This window comes from Solanum verrucosum, unplaced genomic scaffold (assembly GCF_900185275.1).
Source record: "Solanum verrucosum unplaced genomic scaffold, falcon-dt-bn FXZP01000273.1, whole genome shotgun sequence".
NCBI lineage: Eukaryota > Viridiplantae > Streptophyta > Magnoliopsida > Solanales > Solanaceae > Solanum > Solanum verrucosum.
Genome location: NW_026020163.1, coordinates 1,498,316 through 1,516,657, shown reverse-complemented (window position 1 = coordinate 1,516,657; position 18,342 = coordinate 1,498,316). Strand labels below are relative to the sequence as shown.

Genomic DNA, 18,342 nt, shown 5'->3' with positions numbered 1-18,342 from the left:
ACATCATTTTTTTTTTCAAAAATATGCGCTAACTTTGAGATTTACAGTATTAGAGATTTACAATATTAGGTCCGTTCATTACACCAAATTTTTTTTTAACAGTAACAATTAACGATATTAGGTTAATTGTCACTAAATAGATATTTTTAAAAGTAATTAGCGTTCTTTGTAAATGTCCCTAAAGTCTATGACAATATTGAATGTAATGACAAACAATTAATGGTGGTAAAGATTTTAATACTCTTTGTTAATACAATATTAATTTTTCAATCCTATAACTATTTTTTTTAAAATGTGCGCGAACTTTGAGATATACAATATTAGGTCCGTTCACTATACTAAAAATAATTTTTAACGACATTAATTAATGATAGTTGCTTAATTGTCGCTATACATATATTTTTAGAGGCAATTACTCCCTCCTTCACTTTTACTTATCACAATTTGACTTTGCACACCAATTAAGAAAATTATTAATGATATATATATTTTACCAAACTATCCCCTATTAAATGATTTCTTAGAAAATGATTTGAAAAATAAGTATTAAATGCTGAGGATAAAATATGACAAAAAATTATTGTCTTTTCTTGATATGTCAAAAGGGACAAATAAAAATGAAACCTATTTTAGGAATAAGTGACAAGTAAAAGTTAACCAAGGAATTATTACTTTTTGTATATATCCGTAATACCTATAGAAATATTGATCAATACTAATTAACTTATGCCGATAAATTTTTTAAACACACTTAATAGATATACATATTTGTTTCCGCTAAAAATTATTTTGTTATACTGATCTTGATCTTAGCATGGTCATTCTTATCTAATTCCTAATATAATAATAATTCTAACAAAAGTGAGCCATCCTTTGATGCTTTATGTATTAGCAGCCAGGAGAGAGAGAATGTGCACATGGGACACTAGCAATAGTAGATAATATATAGTAATAATATAGTTTTTGAGTGAGATATTTTTATTTTTTAAACAATTGTATAGGCCTCTATATATATTTGATCTTCCATCAAACAAGAAAATGAACTCAACACAATTTTAACTTTGTTAATTACAATTAGCATGGCTAAGATGTACTTATCTCACAAGCTCTCTTTCTTCTTTTGTATTCTCCTTGTTTCACTTGTTGGTAAGTAATTAGTAACTTCATCATCCCTTATTTAGTCTCTTTGTAAAACATATTATGAGGGTATTTGTCCATATTTATAAGCTGGTCAAATTAATTTATATTTAAGATGTGTTCAATAGGGAGGATTGAAAAGTGGTTTTCTTTTTTCTGGTGTTTTGGTTTGTCAAAAATTTTAGAAAATATTTTCTTTAGGATAATAACTTCTTTAATGAAAACAGAGAAAACAAGTCGCATTATCTCTTTTTTGCCACTCACTTCACCACCAAACTCGACCCCGACCCCACCTTCCCCACACCCCGACTCTACCCCACAATCCCCCACCACAACACACATAACCTTACCCTGACCTCATACTCATAATTTTGTCTTTGATATAATATTTTTATTTGTATGTTGAACACAAGAAAATAAGTAAGAAATTACTGTATTTGTTTTCCTAGAAAAGATTTTTCATTTTCCTCCATACCGAATACACCCTTACCCTTAGTCTTCAATTTCTAATACTTCTTTTACTTTGCCCATTGTTATTCTGTCATCATTATTTTCTTTTCAATCGTGCTTTGATTTTATTTTTTTTGAGTTGAGGGTCTATCAGAACATCCTCTTTACTTCAAAAAGATAGGATAAAGTCTGCATACATTTTATTCTTCTCAAACCCCACTTATAGAATTACATTGAGTATGTTGTTGTTGGCTGATAATTAGCTAGTAGCTTCATATTCCTTTATTTAGTCCCCTTGTAAAATATAATTATGTATCACTAATTATATATTACTATTAATTTGATTAACCATGTTTTGCAGTTAATTCATCATTTTGGTCCTCAAACTCTCATCAAGTGATGGCTTTGAGAAACATACATTTTGAAGAAGAAATAAAAGTGATTGAGCAAATTATAAAGCCTTATGTATCTTCATGTCGCAAATCTTGCACATCTCATCAATATTGCCAAACTTTTAAACATTCACCATGTACTCAATGTCGATTGTGGTCTAAAAGATCCACCGTATGGAAATGCTATCGGTGGAAATAATAATCCGAAAACGAATGTAAAAAAATACTGGAATTAGCTACGAACGAACTTTCACTAGTCCATGGAGGAGGCAAAGAATAGCTTGCTATAATATATCTTTATGTATTTATGTCTTTTACTTCCTTTCTAGTTATATATCGTATCAGTGTCATCAATGCCGTTGATCTGTTGTTGAATTTACTCGTTGCTAATATAATATTTTGATATTTAATATTATTGTTATATTGTGTCTATTGATATTTAATTATAGTGTAATACTATGACTCCAAGTATAAAAGACTAAGCGAGACAACTCTCAACTATCTAACTAACTCTCTATATATCTTAATGTGCGTCCTTCATAATCTTCTATCTAATTAGGTCATGTTCTCGGTAATTTTGAAGTTACGTCATGTACTGTGTATTCACTTCTCCCATATACTTCTTCAACCTTTATCTACCTAATCTCATGTAACATAACCATCTAGCAACTATAAAATTTTCAGACAAACGCTGCCATTTACGGATTGTCATGGTCATGTTATTAGCATAGAGAATTCAGATTTCTGTTTTGCAAAAGCATCGTCTGAAAACCATATCATCAAAATATTTATAAATGAACACACGAAAAACTTAAAAACTCGTCTAATTTCTATAAATTGACTCCTAAAAATGCCCAAAATAAGAGCAAAAATGGTAAGACTTCATGTACTTCTCCCCCCAACTCTTTACGGAGGGTTCCGTAAAGGTTATGCAAAAAAAGACATCTGGAAGTCATATCACCAAAATATTCATGGGCTAACACACGCGAAAAATTTAGAAAATTGCCTAATTCCTATAAAATGGCTCCTAAATGCCCAAAAATCACTCTAAAAATGGTGAGACTTTATGTACTTCTCCAGTAACTCTCCACGGAAGGTTTCATAAAGGTTTCACAAAAAATTCGTCCGAAAGCCATATCACCAAAAACTTCATGGGTTAACCCACAAATAAAAACTGAGAAAATCACCTAATTCATGTTGTAAGTTGGCCTCATAAATGCCAGAAAATTACTCTAAAAATGGTGAGACTGTACGTACCTTTTACCGAACTCCCTACGAAGGGCTCCATAAAGGTTTGGCAAAAAATTGTGCATAAGCCATATCACCAAAATATTTTTGGCTAACACACATGAGAAACTGAGAAAATCGCCTAATTCGTGTAAATTGGCCCTAAATGCAAAAAATCACTATAAAAAGGTGAGACTGTACACACAGCTCCCTCAACTTCCTACGAAGGGTTCAATAAACGTTTCACAAAAAAATCATCTAAAAGTCATATCACCAAAATATTCACGGGCTTACACACAATAAATCTGAGAAAATTGACTATTTTCTGTGGATTGGGCCCTAAATGCCTAGAAATCACTCTAAAAATAATGCGACTAGACGTACCGCTCCCCCAACTCCCCAAAAAGAGTACCTTAAATTTTTTGCAGGAAAATCGTCTGGAATCCATATCACCAAATTATTCATGGGCTAACACACGAAAAACTGAGAAAATCGCTTAATTCCTTTTAATTGGCTCTTAAATGCCCAAAATCACTCTATAAATGGTGAGATTGTATGTAGTGCTCCCCCAACTCTCCCCGGAGGGTTTCATAAAGGTTTCACAATAAATTCGTCCAGAAGTCATATCAACAAAATATTTATATGTTAACTGCTCCTCAAACTCCCCACATAGGGTTCCATAAAGGTTTTACAAAAAAAAATTCGAAAACCATATCACCAAAATATTAACGGGATAACGCACGAAAACCTGAGAAAATCACCTATGACGTTATTAACATTTTACTCCTATTGAATCTCACTTATTTGGCGATTTTTTTTTTATTCACGTGGAATTAAACTATCAATGAAAAAAGTATCTACAAAGCGTCTTTAAAGCATAAATATTGAAATTTCAAAATACTATCAACATGAAATAAAAGATATAATGATGAAAAAAGTTTGAACATCCTCAATTTGAAATAAACACATCGATAAAGAGATGCCTACTTTTATAACCTCTTACTAGTTAGTACTTAATATAAACATGGGAAAATTACCTATATACACACCTTTTTTCTCTCTCCATAATTTCCATTATTCCCTATCATTTCTAAAATTTTCAAAAATCCCTTATTTTCCTCCTAAAACTAATCCGCCGGATACATAACTCACAACTCCAAAAATTATTTTATTTTCTTGATATGTCAAAAGTGACAAGTAAAAATAAAAATCTATTTTAGGAATGTGCACATGGGACACTAGCAATAGTAGATAATATATAGTAATAATATAGTTTTTGAGTGAGATATTTTTATTTTTTAAACAATTTTATAGGCCTCTATATGTATTAGATCTTCCATCAAACAAGAAAATGAACTCAACACAAATTTAACTTGGTTAATTATAATTAGCATGGCTAAGATGTGCTTATCTCACAAGCTCTCTTTTTTCTTTTATATTCTCCTTGTTTCACTTGTTGGTAAGTAATTAGTAAGTTCATCATCCCTTATTTAGTCTCTTTGTAAAACATATTATGAGGGTATTTGTCCATATTTATAAGCTGGTCAAATTAATTTATATTTAAGATGTGTTCAACAGGGAGAATTGAAAAGTGATTTTCTCTTTTCTTGTGTTTGATTTGTCAAATTTTTTAGAAAATATTTTCTTTAGGAAAATAACTTCCTTAATGAAAACAGAGAAAACAAGTCGCATTATCTCTTTTCTGCCACTCACTCCACCACAAATTCGACCCTGACCCCACCTTCCCCCATAACCCAGCTCCACCCCCACCACAACACACATAACCTTACCCCCACCTCATCCTCATAATTTTGTCTTTGATATAATATTTTTAGTTGTATGTTGAACACAAGAAAATAAGTAAAAAACTATTTGTTTTCCTAGAAAATATTTTTCATGGAGAACATTTTCCTTCATACCGAATACACCCTTAGTCTTCAATTTGTAATACTTACTTCTTTTACTTTGTCCATTGTTATTCTGTTATCATTATTTTTTTTTTCAATCCTGCTTTGATTTCATTTTTTTTTTTAGTTGAGGGTCTATCAGAACATCCTCTTTACCTCAAAAAGATAGGATAAAGTATGCATACATTTTATTCTTCTCAAGCCTCACTTATGAAATTACATTGAGTATGTTGTCGTTGGCTGATAATTAGCTAGTAGTTTCATATTCCTTTATTTAGTCCCCTTGTAAAATATAAGTATGTATCTCTAATTATATATTACTATTAATTTGATTAATCATGTTTTGTAGTTAATTCATCATTTTGGTCCTCAAACTCTCATCAAGTGATGGCTTTGAGAAACATACATTTTGAAGAAGAAATACAAGTGATTGAGCAAATTATAAAGCCTTATGTATCTTCATGTGGCAAATCTTGTACATCTCATGAATATTGCCAAATTTTTAAGTAAAAATTAGGCAAATGACATAGTATAAGAAAGAAATTACTTCCTTTCCCTACTCTTTCATTAATTACCAAAAATCCCTTTTTTAGTGTTTTTCGGATACATAATATAGCAGTGTGGATACTTAATATAGCAGCGCAGATACTTTAATTAATAACGCGGATACTTAATTAACGGGCGGATGCATAATATAGCAGCGTTGATACTTTAATTAATAACAAACGGATACTTAAATTATTAAGTTGTTAGCAGCACAGATACTTAATTAACGTGCGGATGCATAATATAGCAGCGCGGATACTTTAATTAATAACGGGCGGATACTTAAACTAATAAAGTATCCGGTTAAGTTGAATTGGGGGAAAATAAGGGATTTTTGTATTTTAATAAAAGAGTAGGGAAATATTGAGAATAGGTAAAGAAGTGTTGTGTATTTAAGTAATTTTTCCAATTTTTAATCGTTCACCATGTACACAATGTCGAATGAGGACTAAAAAATCCCGCACATGGTCATGCAACCGATGGAAATAATAATCTGACGACGATATAAAAAAATATTGGAATTAACTACGAACGAACTTCCTCTAGTTCATGGAAGAGGCACCAACAACTTGCTATCATATATCTTTATGTACTTAATTATGTCTTTTACTTTCTTTTGATCGAGTTGAGTTTCATATTATAGTGTGGTTGATATGTTGTTGAATAACTCGTTGCTAATGTATTGGTGTTTAATTATAAAATTTGTCTTTTTTACGTTTTACCTGCTCCTTCTAAGCTTTATATTACTTGTAACAATAATGACATTTTGTTATATATCGTACTAGTGTCGTTGATCTGTTATTGAATTTACTTGTTGCTAATCTAAATTTTGATATTTAATGTATCGTTATATTGTTTCTATTGATGTTTAATTATAGAGTAATACTATGACTCCAAGTATAAAAGATTAAGCGAGACAACTCTCAACTATCTAACTAACTCTCTATATATATATCTTAATATGTGTCTTCAAAATTTTCTATTTAAAGTCATGTTCTCGGTAATCTAAAATTATGTCTTGTTCTCTGTATTCACTTCTCCCATATACTTTTTCAACCTTTGTCTACCTAATATCATGTAACATAATCATCTAGCAACTATAAAATTTTCAGACAAATGTTGTCATTTACGGATGGTCATGGTCATGTTATTAGCATAGAGAATTCAGAATTCTGTTTTGCAAAAAAATCGTTCGAAAGTCATATTACCAAAATATTTATGGACTAACACACGAAAAACTTAGAAAATCACCTAATTTCTATAGAATGGCTCATAAATGCCCAAAATACATGCAAAAATGGTGAGGCTTCACGTACTGCTCCCAACTACCAACGGAGGATTCCATAAAGGTTCTACAAAAGATCGTATGGAAGCCATATTACCGAAATATTCATGGGCTAACACACACAAAAAACTTACAAAATCACTTAATTTCTATAAAATGGCTCATAAATGCCCAAAATACGTGCAAAACATGGTGAGACTTCACGTACTACTCCCCCAATTTCCTACAGAGGGTTTCGTAAAGGTTTTGCAAAAAAAAATCATTTGGAAGCTATATCACCAAAATATTCAATGGATAACATGAGAAAATTACCTAATTTTTGTAAAATTGGATTCTAAATGCCCAAAATACGTGCAAAAAATGGTGAGCTTCATGTACTGCTCCCCCAACTCCCTACGAAAGATTTCGTAAAGATTTTACAAAAAAAATCATCCAGCAATCATTTCATCATAATATTTATGAGCTAACACACAAGTGAATAAACGATAACATATTATCGATGATATTCTCAGTAAACAGGTAGTCACATATCGATGAATTTTTTTCTTTTGTGGGATGTGGCCCTTCACTTGAACAATTACTAGTGATTTCTTTAATAAAGTAAGTCATCATATTCTTGTATGCTTTACATATTAGCCGCCAAGAGAGAGAAAGCAACATATATGGAACACTAGCAATAAATAATACTATATACAAGACTGCTCGGTGTATTAAGTTCTCGCTATGGAACACTAGCAATAAATAATACTATATACAAGACTGCTCGGTGTATTAAGTTCTCGCTATGTGAAAAAATCATAAAAGAGTTGAGATCATAAAAGTCTAACTTTATATTTTTCATAAGTGATTGATTTTACAATTTAAATACGTGATTTTCAGATCATATGACAACAAGTACTTTATCAGTTACATCAAATAATGTGTTCTATATTTAAACAATTTCAAAGGTCTATATATACTATTATATGTGTGTGACATTTCATAAATCAAGAAAATTCACTCACACAATTAGTTCTCTTCTTCCTCACAACCAAATAGTGTTAAAATGGCCAACAACAAGTTTCTATCTCACGAGCTTTCTTTCTTTTTTTGTTTTCTACTTGTGACACTCATTGGTAAGTAATAACTTCATCATGGCTTCTAGAAAAACACATTAATAGTTATAAAATTTATCGATCTAATTCATAGCTAAATAAAATTAGTATGAGATTTTAGTAATTTAGCTACGAAATTTGTCTGTCGCTAATTCTTTGTATTCTAGTAAGTTTGGTTGATTTTCTTATAGATTGTCACTTAAGGATATATATAATTAAACTTATTAGTTCTTTTTTATTATGTGACAAAAAAAGTCTCGATGAACTATTTTTTTGTAACGAAAAAGTTATTACGATTGAACTTAATTTTGTATCTCTACTAATATTTGTTGTTATTGTGATGCAGTTAATTCATTTTGGTCATGGAACATTAAAGTGATGGCTTTACGAGACCTACCGTTAGAGGTACAAGTGATTAAGCAGATTATACTACCAAAATTGAGCTATGCTCACAAATGTTTTGATCAATGTGTAATTAATTTTGATTGCAGAAAATTGCAAGGCTGTGGGTATTGTCGAAAATCAAGTTATAAGTCAAAATTTAAGAGATGTTTGACTCCACGTTGACGGGTTTTTTGAAGGACGGGGTTGGATTAGGAGCGTTTTTATTTCAAATTTTTTTTGTTTGATAAGAAATGTGAGTGTGTTTTGTGTGTTTTGTGTGTTTTCTTTGTACCTCTGGTCTATTAGAATGATTTAAAAAAAATGCGAGCTTACTTCTTATTTTCGTGTAATGTGATCTCTTTCCTTTATAACTAAGATAGATCGATGATCCCTATGACTTTGATGTAAATTTTATCCTAATTTTAACTAATATCCATTATCAAATACTGAATAAATTTAATTTCAAATTTTATTATATTGAGATAACTCTTAGTCCCATAATCAAGATCTAAATATGGTGTAGGTTTTGATTAATTAATTAATATGATAATATGCAATAGAGAACTACGTGTGCTAGATGGAATATGAAAATATAAAGATTAATTAAAGATGGAAGGATAGTCAAAGTAATTAATTATAGTGACTTAATGATAATGAGAGATATTCCTTCTATCGAATACGATTTTTCACAAAAATATGCTAATATGTAATTTATGAATTCGAATTTTATTGGTTCAAGAATATTATATAACGTTGAACGATCTTCAGTTTTATATAGTAATTAAAGTTTAAATAAAAATATATTAGATGTGACATATTAATTTTTTTTGAAATTCATGATTTTAAAAATATATATTTAAATTGTCATAATAAATTTTTATTATGGAAATATATTTATGCATGATTTTTTATTAAAATAAATAGATAAGAAAATAGTGTCAAAAGGGCGAATAAAATGTTATATAATAATGTATTTTTATGGATCAGAAAAGGCGGCCCATAAATGTTTTTTTTTTAAACTTTATTTACGGAAGTGACATACATGATACAACTTGTGCTATACTATGGGCGGATTTTATTTTTATTTTTTAAAATTTTGATTAAGTTTAATATTTATATTAAAATTTGATTAAATTTATATTTATGTTGAAAAACTTCATATTAGGAATAGAGTGCTCCTAACAAATACAACTTTCATATTAATTAATGGAAAAGTACATTTATAAAGCGTCTTTAAAGCATAAATATTGAAATTTCAAAAAATATCATCGATATAAAATAGACACACAACAAAAAAGTTTAAATTTTTAAAAATGTTCTTAACATGAATAAATATGTCGATGAAGAGATGCCTATTTTTGTAATTAGTTATTACTTGATATAAAAATAATGTGCTATAATTTTGTAACAAACATTAATTCTTATCTGAATAATAATAAAAGTGAGTCCTTTTTTGAATGCTTTATATAATAGCAGCCAGAGAAAGAATGCACATGGGACACTAGCAATGAATAGTTTTTTTATATATATTTTTTAAATTAAAAAATTATAAATAAAAGCTATATATATGACCTTTTATCAAGCAAGAAAATGAACTCAACACAATTTAGCTTTTCAAACTCTACAAATATGACTAACAAGTTCGCTTTCTTTTTTTGTATTCTCCTTGTGACATTGGCTGGTAAGTGATTTTCAATATTCGTAGTCTGTTTGATCAAATATTTAAAATTTATTTTTTTTCAAAAATATCTTTTGTTAGAATATATTTTTGGAGAACGACAAGATGTGTTCAACTAATTAATTAGAAAAATATTTTTGTTAATTTAAAACATAATTTATATTTTAATCAAATTTTCAAAAAGTAGCCCTCCCTCCCCCGCGCCCTCACCATTAACCACTTCATCGTCTAAAATAAGCAATTAAATATCTTTAGCTTATCTAAAATTTGGTCAAACAGAATATTAGTCTCTTTAATATGTTTACTTCGATAAATTATAACTTATCAGATTCATTGTTTATGTTTTATAATTGATATTATTCCTAGATTATATACTAACTATGAACGATTATTCACATAATATATATCGATTATAAAGATATTATATATTTATCAATTAAGCTATTTATCTATAATCATTTCTCTCTACTTACATTAATTTTGACTGATTTCATGTTATATTATGTTTAATTATGCAGTCAATTCATTTTGGTCCTCGAATATACAAGTGATGGCTTTACGAGACATACCTTTAGAGGTACAAGCAATTGAGCAGATTGTACTACCAAATCTTGCCAATAAAAAGGGATGTTACACTCTTTGTTCATCAGATGCAAATTGCAATTACAAAGGTTCAGAGTGTAGACAATGTCGAACAGCTCATAATCATTATGATATTACAAAAAGATGTTATCAAAGAATTTAATTTTAATATCATATAATAAAATTAATTACTATTTTTTTTTATGGTCTCATTTCTTTTTTATTATGAATAAATATATGTAATGAGTACTAAAACTCTTAAGTTAGTAATAATGTGCTATTTGTATTCTTCATGAGTACGTTATTTGATTTTCTTAATAAAGAGTACTGATCTAGAGATTAAAAGAAACATTTTTCTTGTTTCTGCTTCTAGTTTTATATATTTCATCGATAATATTTATATTCGATATCTATATTGAAGTTGGCTAAATTTAAATTTATGTAAAAAATATCACGTTAAAGGTTAAATTACTATCTAGCTTAAAATGATTTTATACTCAAATTTGAATCCAAAATCTATCGGCCAGAGATTATATATGAGATTCTATCGTTTACCTTGCGTGTATTTATTCCTTTAAGGTTATATCTTATAACATTGCAATCAAATTCATTAGATATGTTCTTTTTCTTCGAACCGATTTAACAAAAATTCAGATAAAAAATGAAAAAGTACTTACGATAACAAAAAGTTACACGAATTAAAGAAAAACAAACAAAACAAGATTGTAATTAGATTAATTAAAAGTTAAAACCATAGTAAGTTTACAAAACATTATTAATTACTATTACATTCCTAATTAATAGCATAGTTAAAAGGTGAAAAGTGAATCAATTCCTTTTTTTTCTCCCAAGATTTTATCACTAATTCAGCATCATATACTTTCACAATTCCCAAGGTAAATGTTGAGATTTTAAGGTAATATTTAATCCCAGAAACAACTTGTGTTTCTGCCTCTAAAACCTCAACAAAATTCAAGAACTCAATATTGTCATTCTGCATTAGCTGATTGTACTTCCTTAAACTATGGTTGTACTCTTCCACACAATACTTTCCTAATTCTTGAATTTTTTTGTTTGTTTTCACATCCTTGATTGGAGTTCTTCCTCCAACTTTTCTACCAAGAATTTTTGATGGAGTAGAAGAAAATGTTGTTATTATGAAGAGAGTGATGAGAAGGGAAATTGATTTTGTGGATTTTGTCATTTTTTTTTTGGAGATTTGGAATTTGATGGAATTGTTTTTGGGAGATGAAGTGAAGAGCGGAAGGATTTATATAGGGTTTTACAATAGTGGTGGAGATCTCGATTGCAGTAGCGGAATCAAAAATTTTATAAAGAGTGTCCTGAAATAGCACAACAAAAGTTTTTTTTCAAAAAGTAGAACTAGTAAGATTCAAACATGTGAGCACTACCTCATTCCAAACATTTGAAACCACTCGCTACAAGCTTGTTGCGTTACGGATGTCCAAAATATGTTATTTAATCATTTCATATATCATTTTATTTGTATATATGATATTTTTTCCGAATAATGGTACCCATTGAACACCCTGGTAACCATGTAGCAGCCACTGTCTTGACATAGTTTAACTTGACACAAAATTTACTATTTAAATATCTTGTAATTATTTTTTTTGAAATTATGATTTAAAATATGTACAATAACATTTGTTTATATTGTTTTTTTGAAAATTATGATTTTAAGAATTTTCTTTCGTTTATTTTTACTTGTCTACTTTAGATTTTATACGCCTTAAAAAATAATAATTGATATGAGTATTTTGTTATAATAGTACTCATATTATATGATATTTAGAGTTAGGTCTTGAAATAAGATTTGAAAATCAAACAATTAATGCTAAGAGTAAAATATGAGAAAATATTATTATATATATTTTTGATATATTAAAAGTAATAAGTATATATAAAATGATAATTTTTTCTTAAAATAATAAACAACTAAAAGTGAACTGAAAAAATATACTATAATATTTGTGTATTTTCTATGGAAAATAATTTTTCTACTTTATTAGAGTATGCATATATTTCATCCTCTTCAAATTTTATTTGAGCGACTCTGCATTAGGCAAATTTAATATGACAAATTTATCTATGAAGACATTGACAAAGAGAATCAATCCTTTACCTTCATTTATGAGATACCACCACTTGTTGCATCAATTCAATCACTCATACGACTAATAAAATTAATATTATTTAGAATATTGGTGTATATACACGTAATGAAATTTTGGGTATGGTGGACACATTTACGAGATGCCGCGTTCTCTGATAACACTGTGGAAACAAGACAAAATTGTTTTGTTTGCTTCATGTCACTAGATAATCTTGAAACCAAGATAATATATCAAACCAATAAAAAAAAATTAAATATTTATAATTATTTAAATTTTGAGAATCAGATGAATCTTGATTGATTTTATTTTATAAATGCACCCATATCTCTTTCGCCACAAATTCCTATAAAAGTCGCCGCAAAAAGACTATTTTGGTGGCAACTAAAATCTCCGTTAATTTCTATAAAAGTCGCCTCAAAAAGTATGTATTAGTGGCAACTAAAACCGCCGCTAATTCCTATAAAAAAAGTCGCAGCAAAAAGTATGTATCAGTGGAAACTAAATCCGCCGCAAAAAGAAAGTAGTAGTCGCAACTAAAACCGCCACTAATTCCTGAAAAAGTCGCCACAAAAAGACTGTTTTAGTGGCAACTAAAACCGCCACTAATTCCTATAAAAGTTGCCACAAAAAGAATGTATTAGTGGCAACTAGATCCGCCGCTAATTTCTATAAAAGTCGCCTTAAAAAGTATGTATTAGTGGCAACTAAAACCGCCACTAATTCCTATAAAAAAAGTCGCAGCAAAAAGTATGTATCAGTGGAAACTAAATCCGCCGCAAAAAGAAAGTAGTAGTTGCAACTAAAACCGCCACTAATTCCTGAAAAAGTCGCCGCAAAAAGACTGTTTTAGTGGCAACTAAAACCGCCACTAAATCAAATAATAGTGGATGCTAAAAGTTTGTATTAGTGGCAACTAAAACCGCCGCTAAATGCTATGAATGTCGCCGCTGTAAGTGAGTATTTGTGGCAACTAAAACCGCCACTAATTTCCATAAAAGTCGCCGCAAAAAGTATGTATTAGTGGCAACTAAAGCCGCCACTAACAAAAATATTGTTTTAGTGGCAACTAAAACAACCACTCAATCAAATAACAGTCCCCGTTAAAAGTAAGTATTTGGGGCAACTTAATCCGACAGTTATTCAAATAACATTTGCCGTTAAAAGATAGTATTATTGGCAACCAAAACCGCTACTAACAGCTATAAAAGTCGTTGTTTGTTGTTGCAGCAACTAAATCTGCCACTAGTTCAAATAACAGTTGCTGTTAAAAGATAGTATTAGTGGCGGTTTTGCCACTAATACCTATAAAAGTCTCCGCAAAAAGTTTGTTGTTGCGGCAACTTAATCCGCCACTAAATCAAAATAGTTACCGCTATAAGATAGTATTAGCACTTAATTATATAACAGTCGCCGCAAAAAGTTTGTTTCAGTGGCAACTATAGCCGCCACTAAATCATATAAAAATTGCCGCTAAAATCATCTATTAGTAGCAACTGAAACAGCCATTTATTCATGTAAAAGTCGCCGCTAAAAGTAGGTATCGTGGCAATGAAAATCACCACTAATTCCTATAACAATCGCCGAAAAGGAAGTTTTAGTGGCAATTAAAACTGGCACTAAATCTAATAACAGTTGCCGCTAAAAGTGGCAACCAGAACCGCCACTAAATCATAATTTTGAGGGGCAATTGAGTGATTAATCATGCTAATGCATGCATTAAAACGATTGCATTGTGAATATTTAGAAATTCATGGTATTAGCAATACACAGTTATACATAGATTAGAAAAGAGTAACAAACAAAGTAGTACTAATAGACAAGGCTAATGCATGCATTATTTTTCGTAATACCTAAAATAACGACAATGGATAATAAGTAGCAGGTAGAGCTCATAGCATAGAGTCTATTCTGGCAGGCAATCTTGTGAAGAAATTGAGTGGAGCAGATGGTAGGTTCTGATGGAACCATGGATGTCTTAACACATAAAATCCAGTGACAAGAATCACAACTCGAAAACCCATGAAATAGAGAACAATGACAGCAATCAAGCAGGAAATAACAAACAGTTTGGTCGCTGTAGGGTCTCTCCATGACGGGCAAAGAGTCCAGCCTCTCCAGTTGATTAGCTATGTCACCAGCCACATTCTGAATACTTCCAACAATACTTTTCAAACGGTCATACCTTATCCGAACAATATCAGTTGGACGTGAAGTAGGGAAAGTATCAAACTCCTCGTCCAGTTCATCAGGATGAGCATCATCAGCACAAGAAAGACGAATGTCGATGAAGGGAGGATGCCTATGCCTATATCTATAGTTCCAAACTACGATTAAGGTGAGCGAGAGGAAAATGGTAGGCAGAATACACTTCGGATATAGAACTAGTATCAAATACAAGACATGGATCACAAGAGTCGTAATGGGATTTTTCCAATTGCAAATTTGATCAAACCATTTCCTAATAGCAATTAATCCACCTAAAACATCCATAATTCTTAAAAAGTTGGCTCTGATTTTCCTCATACTCCACATGTCAGACTTGACATCTAACATATACTCCACTATCTCTTTCCTCAAAGGCGGCTCAGCACGACTCAACGACATAGAGACCATCTGACTAGCCTGACGCCTCAAGTTGTCCATCTTAGTTTGTTTGTCATTCCAACTACCTTCAACAATTAGTGGATGAATATAGTGCATTTTGGGTAACAGAGGCTGAGAGAACAAATGCATCATATTCATTAGTGATGAGAAAGTAAACCTAACTGCCAAGTGAATTTCGCCGATCTTCTTTACCCCAGTAGATTGAAAGACCAATAGCGGATAAGAATGTGAGTAGACACGATCTGTCTCGAGAGCTGAAAGACGGATCCTGACCTTTCCAATCCTCGAGTCCCTAGCCTGGCCTCCAGGTTTATCTCCTCCATGTAGATGACAATTATCAAATACACCAATGGTTATGACAGTGCAGGGATCAAATACTTCCCAAGTGTATTGCTCGTTCCACTTGGGAGCAAGGCTATCTATAATTGTCCTTGTTTGGACCCACTTGTGCCCATATTTGGCAACACAATAGGCATCTGTCGAAGCCCTCCCATCCTTTGTTTTCATCGGCAGAAGTCCCCGAGCATTCAGAATACCCAATTCTAGGATACCAATGCTGGATTTCTGCAACTGTTTTGCAGTTGGTCTAAGATCACCACTACTGTTTGTTGATTCATCCAGAACATGGTAGCCTCCTTCTAAATATAGGCTCATGTGAATCCTGCTTGCAAAGTTGATTTCCTCCTCCTTTTCTCCCTCAACAATAACATGCTTTTCAAGATTATACCACTTGCTGTTCATAGGTCTGTGGTCCAACCTCCTCTCAATGTACTGCAAATGAATAAGACATTTTCCAAGTATTACATCTTTGTTTGGTGCAACTCTATCTTCCACGCTCAAAATCAATGGCTCCTCAAATGGTTCTGCTGCTACAAAAATCAAATCCTCATTCCAAATGGGATTAATAGTCTTGCTCCTGGAAACTTTGGTTATCAATTCCTGATTTCCGAGGATGGCCTTCACGTAAACTTCTGGAAACCTACTTCTGTCACCGGGAATTAAGTCCTGAGCCTCAATCACATTAACTCTAAGGTACCACAGCTTTGGTGAGTGGTAAACCTTAGACCTTATATTCACAAGAGCATCAGCACCACTAACAGTGGCTGCATCCGAATGCCAAGATTCTGGAAAGGCTTCATCAGCTTGAGTACCCATCCAAAAAGCCAACATCTACTCTCCTTTAACTTTGCAACCACTTCCGTCCTCCAACCTATACCACTGCGGAGCAAGAGGACTATCCCAGGGGACCCTTTTAGGGATCTCATTCAAATCAAACATAACACGACCAACAGAATCATCCTTATCTTTCACGTTCACCTCAAGAACGGAAACCTGAATCCGATCCATTGAAAATGCAAACACCTGATTCCATTCAGGATTCGTTTTCTTCACAAAATGACGAGTTGTACCACTATAGTTTCCCAGCCTAACCTCAACGTAAGGATCAAGATCCTTCCCAGGTAAATCTTTCGCTTGCACCACCCGGACATAAAGATACTGCACTTGCTCAACCAAATCATAGGTCCTAGTAAGCACATCACCAGTAACCTTCCGTCCATCAAGGTGGGCTGAAAAATCTTCTTGAGGTGGTCTCTGCATTTTCAAACCTTTCTACTTCTCCACCACAATTTAGCCAAATGTCCAACAGATAACAAAAAAAATCCTAAATAATATCTCTGAGGAACAACTCAAAACTACACTAATACTCAAGAAACTTCATATACAACACATGCAATCCAAGTTTGTTTTATCCTAATTCTAACTTAAGGTTTAAAAAGAACCTCATGAAGGATAACCCCAAACTGCCAAAATCATTCACAACCTCAGATCTAGTTCAGCTGAATGCTTCACCCTGCAAAACATTTTTTAAGCTTAAAAAACCATATAAATCAAATAAGATATAGCAAGTACAATGAATAAAGTTTATCAACAAACTCAGAGATGGTTAGGTGAACACCCTTCACCGAAAAATTATATCTTGTATATAAGTATAAATGGTTAAATATCACACTTTGCACACAGTTTTGGGCTAAAATCATCCTTGAAGTATAACCCAAACTTAGTATACATCCTTATACTATAATTATGAACAAAAACATCTTTTAACTATACCAAACTTGACAACAAACATCCTTTTGTTAATTTTTGTTAAAAAACTAAGAGCTGAAATTAAAAAAATGTGTCATTGACAATACTAAGTTGCCTTGTCTTCAAGTTGGAAATGCACAACAAAAATATACTTAGGGCCTGTTTGGAAGGACAATCTAGTAATTAAAGTCGATGAAAGCTTGAAATGTAAAAATGATTTCATTTTAAGTTGAATTTTCTCCTACTCCCTGCTTTTATTTTTCTGCTATTTTGTTCACTTCATATCAAATTAAACAAAAATATTATACAATTTGATTTTCAAAATTTTGGTATGTTTATTCATAAAAAAATATTAATATTACGCAGTGTGAATTTAAAATTTTTAGTGCACCCATTCATCAAAAAAAAAAAAAATTGCTTATGTAATTTTTGAACATACTTCATGAAATTTTTGACTGCCCACTTAGTCAACTCAATCAAAAAATACCCTTCTCCCGTACCATAGAAAGAGGGAAAAAATAATTCAAACTTTCTAATGTCAAGATTATAGCTCAACAAATACCAAGAACGTAAAAAAAAAATAGATTTTTCAAGAAGATATTTATAAGTAACTTATAAATTCGAAACTAAAAATTATAAATCGGTAACACTTAACTTTTGACCCTTTTTTTGGGGTGTGTTTTCAGCCTTAAACTTTTTGCGTTTACAAATACTTTTAAAACTTAAAAAAAAACAAAAAAAAAAAAGAAGCTAAAAATCATTTAAAATAAGCTAATTCAAATACACTTATTTAATTTTTCTACATGAAATAAATAAATATTAATTAAGAG

General features: G+C 31.0%; 1 protein-coding gene and 1 pseudogene across 5 annotated transcripts in view; one reads left to right on the top strand and one right to left on the bottom strand.

The window, feature by feature from the left end:
- The window catches only part of LOC125828662 (rho GDP-dissociation inhibitor 1-like), a 192,250-nt gene that overhangs the window by 129,853 nt on the left and 44,055 nt on the right, over window positions 1-18,342 (top strand). The window lies entirely within an intron of this gene.
- On the bottom strand, window positions 14,633-17,023 carry LOC125828648 (FT-interacting protein 3-like; annotated as a pseudogene).